General features: G+C 43.1%; 1 long non-coding RNA gene across 1 annotated transcript in view; it reads right to left on the bottom strand.

Moving 5' to 3' along the window:
• The window catches only part of LOC123615184 (uncharacterized), a 309115-nt gene that overhangs the window by 174697 nt on the left and 120354 nt on the right, over positions 1-14064 (bottom strand). Inside the window, exon 5 of the long non-coding RNA XR_012504665.1 lies at positions 8380-8487. This is a non-coding gene — a long non-coding RNA (uncharacterized LOC123615184). The remainder of the gene's footprint in view (positions 1-8379; positions 8488-14064) is intronic.

Genomic DNA, 14064 nt, shown 5'->3' with positions numbered 1-14064 from the left:
TTCCCTGGCCCAGAGGCTCTATCTCACTTTTTGCCTCTGAAACAGCTTACTTCTAGAAAAGTGTAACTTACCCCTAAAATTCTATTGGTTCCCTGAGCTCACTCCTGATTGATTATTTCCTTCACTCCTGACTGGTCCATTTCCCTAACTTCTGATTGGTCCATTTGTAGTACTTCATTTGCATGGAGCTCACTCCTGATTGGTTCTTCCTCTCACTCCTGATTGGTCCATTTCCCTCACTCCTGATTGGTTACTTCTATCTCTCCTGATTGGTCCATTTCTACAAAACTTGTTCCTAATTAGTCAACTTTTGTTATACCTTATTTGCATATGATGTTGCAAAGTGTAAACTGGCAGCCTATAAAAGCCTATGTAAACCTACAGACGGGGTCCAGAGCTTGAAGTGTTAACTCCTCTGGGCCCGCTGGTGTAATAAGCCTGAGTTCTCCAACTCTCCAAGTGCTGCTTGGTCTCCTGCCTGGATCCAGGTTGCTGTCACAACTGAGCTGTAACACCGAACTGTAACACCGAGCTATAACACTGAGCTGTAACACGTTTTTCTGCAACAACGCCTTGCATCATTCCAATCTCTGTTTCCATCCTCACATCCACTACTGATTCTGATCCTCCTACCTTCCCTTCAAGGACCCTTGGGGTTATATTGGGCCCACCCAGATAATCCAGGATAATCACCCATTGCAACATCCTTCATTTAACCACAGCTACAAAGATCCTTTCTTTTGCCAATCTAAGTTAGTAGGTTCGGGGAGCAACATTATTTTGCCTACCACAGAGCAACAGTTGAATGACACAGCCTCTGCCAAAGACACGGAATCAAACAGGGAGAAGGGACCCTGAACGTTCGTTCCTCCCATGCTCCAGATCTCCTGCCAGTGCTTCCCACTGTCAGAATATAATCAGAAACCAGCTGGCAAAGGAGCAAGATGATGCAGTCTCCCAAGGTGAGAAGAGTGGAAAATGGATGGGTGTTGGGTTAGGTGAGGTGAAGATGGAGAATAATTAGACAGTGACTATGGCTTATTGCGGATGAGATTCACTCTGGAAATTCCAACCCAGGGTCTACTCAGGTAAATAAATACTTTGGGGACTCCTATCTCAGTTCCTATGTCTGCTTCCTTGATGAAGGCCAGCCAGGACAATAATCCTGACTTCCTTCAGACAAAATCAGCAGTGGATTAAAATCCTCCAACTAGTGTTCACTTATTTTAATGGAGGTCCTGGGGATTGAACCCAGGACCTTGTGCATGCTAAGCATGAGTTCTACCACTGAATTATACCCATTCCCCAGTTTCCACTTTTGATACCAATCCTTCTGTGTTTCAGAGTTCAGCTTGAATCTCAGCTTCTCTGGGGATCCATCTTTCAGCCAACAATGATCTATTCTTGCATTTGATGAGCCATTCATTTATTCAACCAACATGTACTGATCATTTGCTCTCATACTAAGCACTGTGCTAGGCACTTGGGAGTACAGCATTGAATGGCACACAGTCCCTGTCCCTAAGAAACCTGCAATCAATAAGGAAGAAAGAACATAAATGGTCCTCAGAGAAGGCTGAATGGAAGAAACAGTACAAGAGGGAGACCCCAAAGAATCTGTTGAATTTGAATGACAAAAATCAAAGTAAAGAATATCCTTGGGTGAAGATATATCATATGTAAAGGGACAGGGTTGTGAAAAGTTTTTGGGTATTCAGGGATGAGTGAGTAGTTTAAAGAGGTTGGAACCCAAAGACTGGGAAATTGGTCTGAAAATGCAGGCTGGGGCCAGATGGAAGAGGACTTTGCATGCAAGCTAAGAGCTTAGGATGGTTTTCCTATCTGTAATAATACGTTTTTAAGCAGGACTGTTGCATGATTAGATGTTCATTTTATCAAGCTAAGGCAGGGAAACCAGGTACAAGGCTGTTGAAGAAGTGTTGGTCAGTTGGTTTCAAAGTGTATCCCGAGAAGCCAAGATTTCACATGACAGTAGATTTAGCATAGGAGGGTATGTGGGACACCATCACCTTTATCCAGAGCAACAGCTTCCATCCAAGCTTCCAGTTTAACATCTTGGGTTTTTGTGCAAAATTTCATTTGATGGCAGTGTTTTACTCCAAGATTGGTTAGATCCCACTGTGATTGGAGAGATGGGATGAGAATCCTAGCTAAAGTGGCTAGTGAGGTTGACAAGCAACTTGGAGGCCAGCTCCAAGTTCCTCTTCTGAGGTCAGCTGGTGGCAAACTAGACATGGGGGAATGAAAACAAGAAGTTGAACATGATAGGGGTCTCTGGCCCTGGTTGGCTTTGGGGCAAGAAGTTTGTTTAATCTAGCATTGGGATTCCATAGGGCTGGATATTGTGAAATACATCTTATGCTTTTGGCTCATTGAAGGTCAAAGGGCCTGTCGCCTTGTGGAAGTGCCTTGGTGCGATGGAAGTTAGATCATTCGTTCATTCATTCATTCCATAAACATACTTTGAGCAATGTTAGGCGCTGACTCAAAAATAGGTCAGACACAGTCCCTGCTCTAAACAGCCTGGGTTGTTATGGTCTGTAGCAAGGAAGCAAGCAGGGGAGGGAGGCTATGAGTGCCTCTGAAAGGAACTGCAGCCACAGACAGCCTGGTTGCTAGGGGCGAGGCCACCCACTCCTCATTGCGTGGGGTTCCCAGTCTTCCCCATTCCCACCACTGTGACAGTGGCGGGTCTCAGCCTCCCATCACAATGAGGAGGGCTGGGAAGAAGCCAGGCCCGGTCTCTGCCCCAGGCGGGGAATGTACTTGCTCAGCTGGGACTCACACCCAAGACAATCGTGGGCTTGTGGGAGCCTGGCGAGGAGACTCAAGAACTGTTTCTTTTCTTTCCATTTAGCCTTTGAGAGCCACTCTAAAAATGTTGTTTTCTACTTAATGAGAGTTCTCAAACTAGTCCATATTGGAGAAAGTAGAAAAGAGGGAGAATCAAATGTGTAGATTTTTGTTATGGTCCCAGACAACTGATGAGAATGGCCTCAAATTTTAAAGTAACACAATCGAAATTGCTGATGCTCAGTCAGATGGAAGATCCCGGGCCGAGTGAGAAGGGCTATTTAGCAAACTAAGCAAAGGGTTTGTAAGCTGCAGGCCAAGAGTCTTACAAAGAGCCCACAAAAATTGCACAATTAAGCGCCCCCTCCTCTTTTCACCACACATCTCTTCACACCATGAATAATTTGAAGGCTGCATGCTTTTGGATTGCCCTGGTGAAGATTTCGTTTCCAGCTCAAGAAAATCTATGTCAGAAAATTGTCCTTCAGCGTTCTCAGAGGATCCATTTAAAAGATTGCTACCAAAAGAGCCCAATTTTGGTTTTTCAAAATATATGCGCAAATGGACACCAAAAAAAGATGGGAGTGATGTAATCAAAATACTCTAAATTGTAATCTATGGATTGAGGGATTATAAGGATTTCTATTTCCTTCTTCGAGCTTTTTAATTTTCTTGCCAATTACCTTTTTTTTGTGATTATAAGAAATGGTGTTTTTTAAAAGAATCCCTATGAAAATCAGTTTCCTTATCTGTAAAAAGGAGATAATCATGCCTCACATAAGATTCACGAACATCTGATGACAATGTGTATACTGATCTTGTCATAGACCCTAAAACAGGGGAGACATCCAATGAACTGGTACTGGTGCTGGGGAAGCATCAATCTATGTTACGTGTTTTTAAATTACCTTTTTTTTTTTTTAAGGAAAGCAACAAGCACAAGTTTTACACCAATGTGTCAGGACAATTTATTAAGATATTAATTTTCAGTTTGACCTTGCTGCTCTAGGTATTTTTCCTTCTCCAGTTCCCCCCACCCCAGGAAGAATAGACAGGTGCTCCTTTGCCTCAGGGGCTCTGTGTGGAATGGTTGAAAATTGAGTATACTGGTCCCAGGACATGGAATAGGAAATGTTACTCCAGTCTGTTGTTTTACAGAAACCTACAGCCACTGAAAAGAACTGCCCTGGACAAAGTGTGCATCTGTGCATGTGAGGAAGGGGGAGGAGGGATGGGCGTGAGGAAATGGGGGAGAATATTAGAGGTCAAAGGTTTTAAGAAGGCAAAATCCCCCTTAGGAAGGAAGAGGGTTAGAGACTGTTGGGGACTCGCTGATGAAAGGGACTGGCTTCTTGCAGGTCCTGCTAGCAGAAGGGCACTCAAGCCCTGTTCCCACACACACAGTGACTGAGTAGAGTCAGATCCTCCAACTGAAGGGCTCTGGGATGGCAAGTATGATGATGTCTGTCCAGCATAGACCATGTGATTGGATGCATGTGATAGTTTGAGCTTCAGCTCTAGGGCCAACTGTTGCCTGTTGTAGACCCCCCCACTCCAGGAGTACTCAGCAAACATTAGATCAAAAAGGTCACCTTCCAAGGGTGGCTCCTTCAAGCACATCATTAGTGTTCCAATCAACACTTGAGGCTTTCCTAATTAGTATATAGTGAGGATCAGAAATGGGTTTTCCTTGGTGGACTTAGTGACTTGTGAGACAGAAGGAGGGTTGCCAGAAATGGGCTGTCTTCTTACCTGTAGCAGATGCTGCTGGCCTGCCACCTGTGGTCCCCTCGCCCATGCACTTTGGGCATGCCAGCCCACTGCCAAGTGCCAGCAGCTGTACTGCCTGGCCTATGAGCTTGCTTTTGTCACTGAAGTCTACTTTGTTGCCTGTGTGTCTGACCACAAGTGCCAGGAAATTAATGCCTCTTGAGTAGCCCTCAGCTGATAATTAACCAGAGTTGGTGTCTAAACACCCCAGCTCCCTTGCCCCTCAGATGTGATAACTTTGAGTCCTGTGTTCTACACTGGCTCCAAGTATTCTTCCTACAGATTTAACCTCTAGTTACCTACAATGCTAATGGGCTTGACAACATACCTTTTACCAGCTGGCCTTTCTTCCTGAGGTTCACTTATCCATTCTCCTACTGGTGGTTCCTTCACCTCCTAAATGGACTACTTGGCTCATGGGAGAACCCAAATGGAAGTATGAACAGGCCATAAGAAGCTAGAAAGGCCTGTAGCCCACCTTCACTGTCAGCTCTACACTCAAGCTCTAAATGATCTTGTATTCAACCTTGAACAGGAAAGATTCCATTGCATCATTCAAGAATCCTGCCTCTGGTTTTGAGATTTGCCTCTAGTAAAGCTTTTGAGCAAAGTGGTGTTTGGAGCACTGAAAAGGAGAGAGACCCAGGGCTTCCAAGCCCACAGGTTGTATGAATTGTTCCTGTGCTTTCCTTTTAAAAAAGTTAATAAATGTCTATGTCCATGCAAGTGACAGAATTTTTTTTAAAGACTTGCATTCTGTTCACAAGATTATAGGAAGAGTAGCTAATGTTGCCTTGTCTCAAAGTTTCTCTTGGCTACAATTGCCTACCAAAAAGAACCAAAGAGCTATACATTTTGGCATAGATTGCTTTGAAATTTCAGGGAAACAAGCTACTGAACAGCAAGATATACATATATAAGTGGTGACTACTGAGTACTAAACACACCCCTTCCTTCCTCAAATGTCATCTGTATAAAGTACTCAAACCTTTCACACAGCCTTGGGAAGGGGCATGTAGAATTAATAGTAGCTGAGATTGAATTTCTCACCAGCTCAGATCAGATTGAGTTGAATTTAGTAAAATAAAGATACATTTCACTTCTTGTATCCAGATTTGTAAACTGAAACTCATACTTACACACATTAAAATTTTGTATTGCCCAAGTTTTTCTGCAATTAACCAAACCTATACTGTGTCCTGAGTCACCGAACTTTTTAACAGGTCCATTGATTTATTCTCAATTTTTTCCTACCTCCATCACCTCTAGACCAAGTAGTCTGTCATCTCTGTCTGGGACCCTGCCACATCTTCTAACCGGTTCTTCTTACCACTCATTCTTGCAACCCTCCATCCCATAATCTATTCTCCTCACTTAAACCAGAGTGAGCTTTCAAAATCCCAGCTCTGAGCACATGACACCCCTGTTAGTCAGTTTGGGCTGCTAAAACAGAATATTGAGTGGCTTATAAACAACAGACATTTATTTCTATTAGTTCTGGAGGCTGAAGGTCCAAGATCAAGCTGCTGGCAGGTTTACCGTGTTACCTGGTTCACAGATCACCTTTTTACTGTGTCCTCACATGTGGAAGGGGCAAGGGAGTTCTCTCAAGCTTCTTTTATAAGGGCACTAATCCCATTCACAAGGGCTCCACTCTCATGAACTAGTCAGCTACCAAAGGTCTTACCTCTTAATATAATCCCCTTGGGGTTAAGATTTCAACGTATGAAATTTTGGAGGACATAAACATTCAGCCTATAGAATCTTCTAATATCTTCTCATTTCTATAAGGGAAATCCTTATAACCAAAGCCTATGAGATGCTTTACGATGTGGCTCCCACTGACCTCTCTTGGGCATCTCTCAGCACTCCACTTGGGCCCTCTCTGGGCCCTAGATACATCATCTACCCTCCACACCCAGATGTGGCATAGATGTTCCAGCTTCTGGATTTTTGCCTGAGCTAGTCTGCCTGTGTGCCTATCTGAAACAACCTCACCTGCCTTGCACACCCCTTTTATCTAGTTACTCATATTCTTCCTTCAGTTATCAGTCCAAAGTCTCTGCGTAAGGGAAACTATCCCTGGGACATCACCAACTGCAGCTTGAATCAGGACTCTGGGTCACCATGGTGGGATGAAAAATGGCCCCTTGAAAGATACCCACATCTTAATTCCTGGAGTTTGTAAATGTTACCTCTTTTGGCAAAGATTTTGCAGTTGTGGTTAAATTTAGGATGTTGAGATGGGGAGCTTTTTCTGGATTATCCAGGTGAGCCCTAAATGCAATCACAAATGTCCTTATAAGAGAGAGCCAGAGGGAGATTTGATATACACACAGAGAAGGCAATGTGAAGGCAGAACAGAGAGATTTGAAGATGTTGGCCTTGAAGACTGGAGTGATGTGGCCACAAGTTAAGGAGTGCCAACATCCACCAAAGGCTGGAAGAGACAATAAATGGATTCTCCCCTAGATCCTCCAGAGGGAACACGGCCCAGGGATATGGATTTTGTGCTTTTAGACTCCAGAACTGAAAGAGAATAAATTTCTGGGGTTTTTTCTTTTCTTCTGAGCCACCAATTTTGTGGTAATTTGTTACAGCAGTCTCAGGAAACTGATACATTCACATAGCAGGCATCACAGTTTGTTATTATATATTGGTGCTGTTATTTGCTTGATGTCTGTCTATGCCCCAAACTAAGGGTTCTTAACCTAGGACCTATGGACTACAGAATCCAGGAAGTTTATTAATTTGGGTAAGAAAAAGTTCACATATTTCTTTTCACTAAATTTTACTAAAATTTAGCTTTTCCTTCTATTAGGTATGTAGACAATAAACCACAGTAGTATTTATAGTCACAGTATATACCTGTGACTTTCTCACCAACAAAAATCACAGCTATATTCATAATACAGTTTTTGCTAGCATCTCAACATATTATATTGACTCATCACTACCTCAAAACTTATTAGACTCATCACTGTATCTCATTATTTCATGCATCCATAAAGAAATATATATATCGTTATATTACAAATGTGTTTTTAAATATTTTGGTAACTACTGCAATACAGTTTCCTTTGTGAGCCTATGTGTTTTATGTACTTAAAAATCATTATTCTGAGCAAGGGTCCACAGACCTCAGCAGATGTGAAAGATCTGTGGCACAAAAAAGATTAAGACCTCTGCATTGAACTCCATCTCCAGAAAGATGGAAATCATATATGTTTTGCTCACCGTCACATCCTGAGCGTCTAGAAGAGGACCTGCTCTGTTGAAGGGGCTTGATTAACATTTATTGGATAAATAAATGAATTAGTGAATAAATCATTGACAACTTGTAAAAACAGGACATAGAAAGGAAATTCAACACCAAGAACTGGTCTTTCTACCAAGAAGCCAACACACAGGGAAGAACAATCTAGAGCTCCCACCAAGGGACTGGCTTAGTACTTTAGCCAGAAGCATAGAACAGTTTTCTTGTTTTGAAGAAATTTATCCTCTTTGACCACACCAGTAATTTCTTATGGACTTGGGAAAGGAAGAGAAACAGTATCCTAGTCAGCCAGTGTTCTAATTATCTATGGCTGTGTAACAAACCAGCCCAAACTTTGTGGCATAGACCACAACCATTTTGTTGTGCCCATGGATTCTCTGGGTTAAGATTTCAAACAGGGCATAGCAGGAGTGGCTTGTTCCTGCTCTACCAGGTCCGTATTCCACAATGTGGGTGAATCCATGATTGGAGTCTGGAATCAACTGGAGATTTCTTCACTTATATGCAATGCATGGTACCTGAGCTGAGATGATTCCAAGGCTGGGCTTCTCTGGGATGGTTGACCAAAGCATCTACATATGGCCTTTCCTTGTAGCTTGGGCTTCTCTCAGCATGACAGGTGAGTTCTGAGAGGGAGCATCAAGAGAGAGTATTTAGAGAGTAAGCATTTCAAGAGCCATAGAAAAAGCTGTATGGCATTTTATGACCCAGTCTCAGAAGTCACATACATAACATACTTCTACCATACTCTGTTGGGTAAAGCAGTCACAAGCCTGCCCAGATTCAAGGGGAGGGGACCTAGACTCCCATCTCTAAGTAAGAGGAGTGTCAAAGAATTTAAAGCTTTTTTTTTTTTCAACCACCACAGCCAGGATGGGGTGAGAGGTGTCAAAGGTAAATCATCCATGTATTTGAAATCCTATAGGAACTTCCCTTGAATGAGCCGAACCTTCATCGAATGCAGATGAAGCTCCGGATGTTTGATATCGACTCAGTTCAGGAATGATTCATGTGATTGTTGCTGCCACATCCAGAGGATGAAATGGAAGGGAAGACAGCTGAAATATTAATCTATGGAGGCCTGTCTTTTCATGGGGTCTTATAAATTATACAAAGCGAGTCACTGGTTCTAAGTGGATTAGCTGCCCATCATGTAGGCAAGGTCATGGGCCATGCTCTAGTTAAGGAAGATTGTTTCCCTCCAGTTTAAATGATAATATACCTAGAAAAACTTTGAACTCAAATGCAAGTAGGCAAGCTAAGCTGAAATTTCTTATCATGAAACCAAATAAATTACCTCTCTTTGAGGCAGAGCAATAGTTTCTTAAATTCCAAAGGAAGGAAGAAGGAAGCAAAAAATAAACCAAAATTTTAGTTGCCATCCATAGAATTTAAACTTAAAGAGCTTTCCAAATCCTCCTAGGAGCCTGGATTCCATGACTTTACAGTGGTCCATCCAAGTCTTTGAAAGTTACTAGGTGATTAGCATAATGTTATTGGCATAATGATGATTTTCATAATTATGTGACCATACACTGTATTCGAAGAGTTTCTTTTAATTTTTAGAGGACTCTTAATAGCTATTATCTCATTTTATCTTCACAATCACACCGTAAGATGGGAAAGACTAGTAAGTCCATCAAACAGATAAAGAAAATCAGGAACTAAAGAGGGTTAATAAACTGTCCTAGGTAGCCAACAACATCTTGGCAGGCTAGCCCCTAGAATACATTCCCAGCCTAGTTCCTTTATATATATATATATATATATATATATATATATATATAAAATTTAAGTATAGTCAGTTTACAATGTGTCAATTTCTGGTGTATAGCATAATACTTTAGTCATATAAAAACATACATATATTCATTTTCATATTCTTTTTCACTATAAGTTACTACAAGATATTAAATATAGTTCCTTGTGCTATATAGTATGAACTTGTTGTTTATCTCTTTATGTATATTAGTTAGTATCTGCAAATCTCGGAACTCCCAATTTATCCCTTCCTACCCGCTTCCTGCCCTGGTAACCATAAGTTTGTTTTCTATGTCTGTGAGTCTGTTTCTGTTTTGTAAATAAGTTTGTTTGTCTTTTCCAGCCTAATTCCTAGTTAACCAGATAATATTAATCCTGCGATGTTTCCATGGTGCACGAGTGAACACCAGCTTTATATGAGTGATGCTCACGGTTCCTCCCCAGACACAAAATCACAGACCAAGGGATGAGAGAAAGGAGGCTTGAATTTCTTCCTAGTCAGCTTGTCTCTCAGTGTCCTCTAGCATACCCTAAATCTTTCAGGGCCTGTGGCTCGTCAGAACTGCTTTGAACTATAATAAAAGACACCATAGAAATATTCCTTCCAGCTGCTGAGCTTACGAGACTAAGGGCGACCTCAGATGCCTCCCTGCATACCGCCCTTTGCAGCTAACAATTAACCCTGGGCCAATTCCCTCTTCTTAGAGTTCACAATTGAGTGGCTGGCTCCATGCAGTCATCTTGTGGGTCACTTTAGTCCTTCTATCCCTCTACCCTCCATGTCTAACTCATCACCAAGTCCTCTCGATTGCTGACAAACATGACTCTCAGTCATGGATGTACTGGTGAATGTGTAACAACTGACTCTACCAAAAAAAAAGAAAAACAAAAACAAAAACAAAACTAAACCCAACCACCTATGATTGGCAGTGTTTGCTAATTTCTTTGGTGTAAATACCTTCACCGCTGCTGATTTCAAACTACCAATATGACATCACTGAACGTGGAGTTGGAGAAGAGATGGACACAAGCCGTTCTTGCAAGCTAATTCAGCCAGCTCCAGCACCCCGCTGCCTCTTTCTTCTACTCCTCGTCCTCCTTGATATTACTGAGTGATTTTAGTTTACATTCACTTTCCAGTAGCATTTATACAGTCTCTTTCCAGCTAGTTTGTCTTGTAAGCCCACCACACCTACCCCTCATTCCCCACTTACATATCATCCAGCAGTCAAAAGAACTTTCCAAAACCATACATCTGACCATGTCTCCCTGACGCTTGAGACCCAAGCCTGCCTGGTTCCTTTGCCCGGTACAAATCCCAAGATCTATGGGAAGGCACACAGGTTCCTTCAGGGTCTGGAACAGTGGTTCTCAGAAATGCTGGCTGCCCGTTAGAACACCTGAGGATTCTGCCTTTATTTAAAATTTTTATATTTTGTTTGTGGAGTTTTTGCATTAATTTTTATTTTTTAAACTATTACATTCAAATATGATTTATCTTGATGGCTGTGTTTTTTTGGTGTCCCTTTAGATTCTGTACCCAAGGCAAGTGCCTCATCTGTTTCACTCTAGTCCCTCCTCTGTCACCTGGAGAATTTTTAAAAACCCCTATGTCCACACAGCAACCCACACTTATTACAATAGAATCTCTGGAGGTGGAAACCAGGCATCAGTATTTTGAAAGCTTCTTGGTTGATTCTAATTCCACTCTGAGAACCACGGTCTAGCTTTCCTGACTTCATGGCTTCATCTCTTGCCCTGGATGTACTCTACATTTTGCAGTCTAGCAATACTCAACTGCTTGTAGATCCCAGAACATACCAGGCAGCTTGTATTTGCTATTCTCTCTACCTGCAATATTCTCGCTCCCTTTGCTATGTAGTGAAGCGTTATTCTTTATTCCAAACATGTGCTAAGATGCTTTTCTGGGCTTCTCCCACCCCAAGTTGTTAAGTACCCACTGTATTAGTCATCTATTGCTTTGTAGCAAATTAGCACAAAATTAGCAGCTTAAAGCAAGGTGTGTTTCTCATCTCCTAGTGTCTGGAGGTTGAGAGTCTGAGTGTGGCTTGCTTGGTCCTCTGCTTCAGAGTCTTTCATGGGGCCACAGTCAAGATGTCATCCAGATCTGGGGCTTCATCTGGAAACTCATCCCTCCCCTTTTTCCTTCTTGAGGTGGGGGTTTATCACCAGTCATTTGCCTCTTTTTCTCTCAGCTCCATTTCTGCCCTTCTTAGATCTGCCCTGTGCCACTCAGGGTTGGAACCCTGCAAAACCAATTTCCCAGACTCCTTTGCCAGCTGGCTTCCTGGCAGGTTCTTCTAAAGGGAAGAAATGCTGAGTGACTGGGAAGGTGAGAAGGAGATAGAAGACCCTTTCTTTCTCTTTCTTTCTTTCTTTCTTTCTTTCTTCCTTCCTTCCTTCCTTCCTTCCTTCCTTCCTTCCTTCCTTCCTTCCTTCCTTTCTTTCTTTCTTTCTTTCTTTCTTTCTTTCTTTCTTTCTTTCTTTCTTTCTTTCTTTCTTTCCTCCTTTCTTTCTTTCCTCCTTTCTTTCTTTTCTTTCTTTCTTTCTTTCTTTCTCTCTCTCTCTCTCTCTCTCTCTCTCTCTCTCTCTCTCTCTCTCTCTCTCTCCCTCCCTCCCTCCCTCCCTTCCTTTTTTTTTTTTTATATGGAGGCATTTTTATCAGTGGTGGGCAGCTCCAGGCTCTAGTGACTTTGGTGATTCTAGAGGGGCTTCTGGAGCTTCAGCAGTGGCTCTGTTCCACCAAACACTCCAGCTGTGTCAGCAATGAGCAGGCCTCCGGGCTCTGGTGATGCACCTCCTACCCTCTTTCGCCCAGCTGAGTAGCGTCCATGACTTTCTGCAGTGAGTTACTAATCCTTGGCTTACCTCACATCATAGGGTGGGTTGTCTGGAAGGTGATGCTGATGTGGAGTTTGGCATGCAGGCTATTTATTAAGGATCAACATCTGTGGGAGGGAGCAGGAGGCAGCAGATCGGGTAGAGGGAGAAGTCAAACTGCGATGCTGGTCTGACCAAGCCTTGGCCAGCCCCACAGGGGCATCCAGAGTATATAGGGCCCATCCGAGGCACCTGGCAGTGGCCAAAATGGCACCCCAGGAGGGTGTGGCCTTGGATGAGTGCTCTCTGCAGCTGAGGCTCACCCTGAAGGGAGCTGACAGCTGGAAGCTTTTTGCCCCCAGCACCCACAACACTCTCAGCAGCTGGGACAAGACCTTCCTTCAGGAAGTTGTGGGTGGAACATCATGGTGCCCACCAGACTTTTTCTCCCCTCGCCCATTCAATACTTTGGTAACCAATTCTATGTATCAAGCTTCCTCTGTCTTGAAATACCTAGAGCGCTTTATATGCTGTCTTGGCTGAACATTCACTGATAACAAAAGGCACAGTGCCATCTATGAAATGAAAAGGCCATCATTCAAGGGCAGTTACTACCAGACAAGAAAAGCAAATGAAAGCTCACGTGGTGATGGAAGTTGGAGTCTCAGAAAGAGAGAAAACGGCCGGAGGTCAGATGCTAACATGCTCACTCCCCTCACACACCTACAAGGGTCAAACATGGGGAGGGCAGCAATGGAAGGAACTAGAAACACCAAGAGAGATTTGGAGGGTTCTAAGCACGGAGTGGACGTGCTGCTTTTTGCTTCCTATGGAAAGCTACAAGTTCCTTGGAGTGAGCCCCGTATGCAACCTGATGCCTGTGCATGTGGTCTCCCAAAGGTCGGGATTTTAGCCTGGAAGACGGAACCAGAGAGGAAGGGGAAAAATACATGCTGACCAGTCAGCCCCCTTTAAGAGCTGTCCCAGATGCTCTAGCCAGTGACCAACATAGGCTGGAAAGTGTGGTTTAGATTTGGCCATATTGCTGTCCCAAATAGAATAGTATTCTGTTTATCAGGGAGGAGAGGAAAATGGATACTTGGTAGGCAATTAGCAGTCTTCACCACAGATGGTGATAGCAAATTGGCAAATTTCGAGTATATTCTTTCTTGCCAAAATTAAAAGTTGACATCATTATGGCAGTCCCCTTGATTTTTAAACCATTATATTAGTCTGTGAAATGTAAAACCCAGACCCAGCGCTCTTAATCATTTTACTGTACAAGCTTGGACTAGGATACATGATTCTTTGATTAAAAAATAGCGAATGTGACAAATTCATCTAGGCTGAATGGCTGATGGGAAAAGACTCCAGGAGACCCACCCTCCATCCCAGCACTGGGTGTGGTGGGCCATGTTGGAGAGCAAAGTAGTGCAGTCTCCTGGGGCTCTCCAGCCTTCTGCCCCGTCTCCTGACCCTGCTCTCTCTGCCCAGGGCTCCAGGCATTCTGAGTTGCCTGCCCTTCCTGGTGTTCATCCAACATCTTGCCTCCATGGCCTTCCTTGAACTGCTGCCAGTTGTATTTCTTGCCAATCCCCTAC

Source organism: Camelus bactrianus, chromosome X, assembly GCF_048773025.1.
Source record: "Camelus bactrianus isolate YW-2024 breed Bactrian camel chromosome X, ASM4877302v1, whole genome shotgun sequence".
In the NCBI taxonomy this organism is placed as follows: domain Eukaryota; kingdom Metazoa; phylum Chordata; class Mammalia; order Artiodactyla; family Camelidae; genus Camelus; species Camelus bactrianus.
Note: the sequence above shows the minus strand (reverse complement) of the source record. Positions and strands in the feature narration are given on the sequence as shown.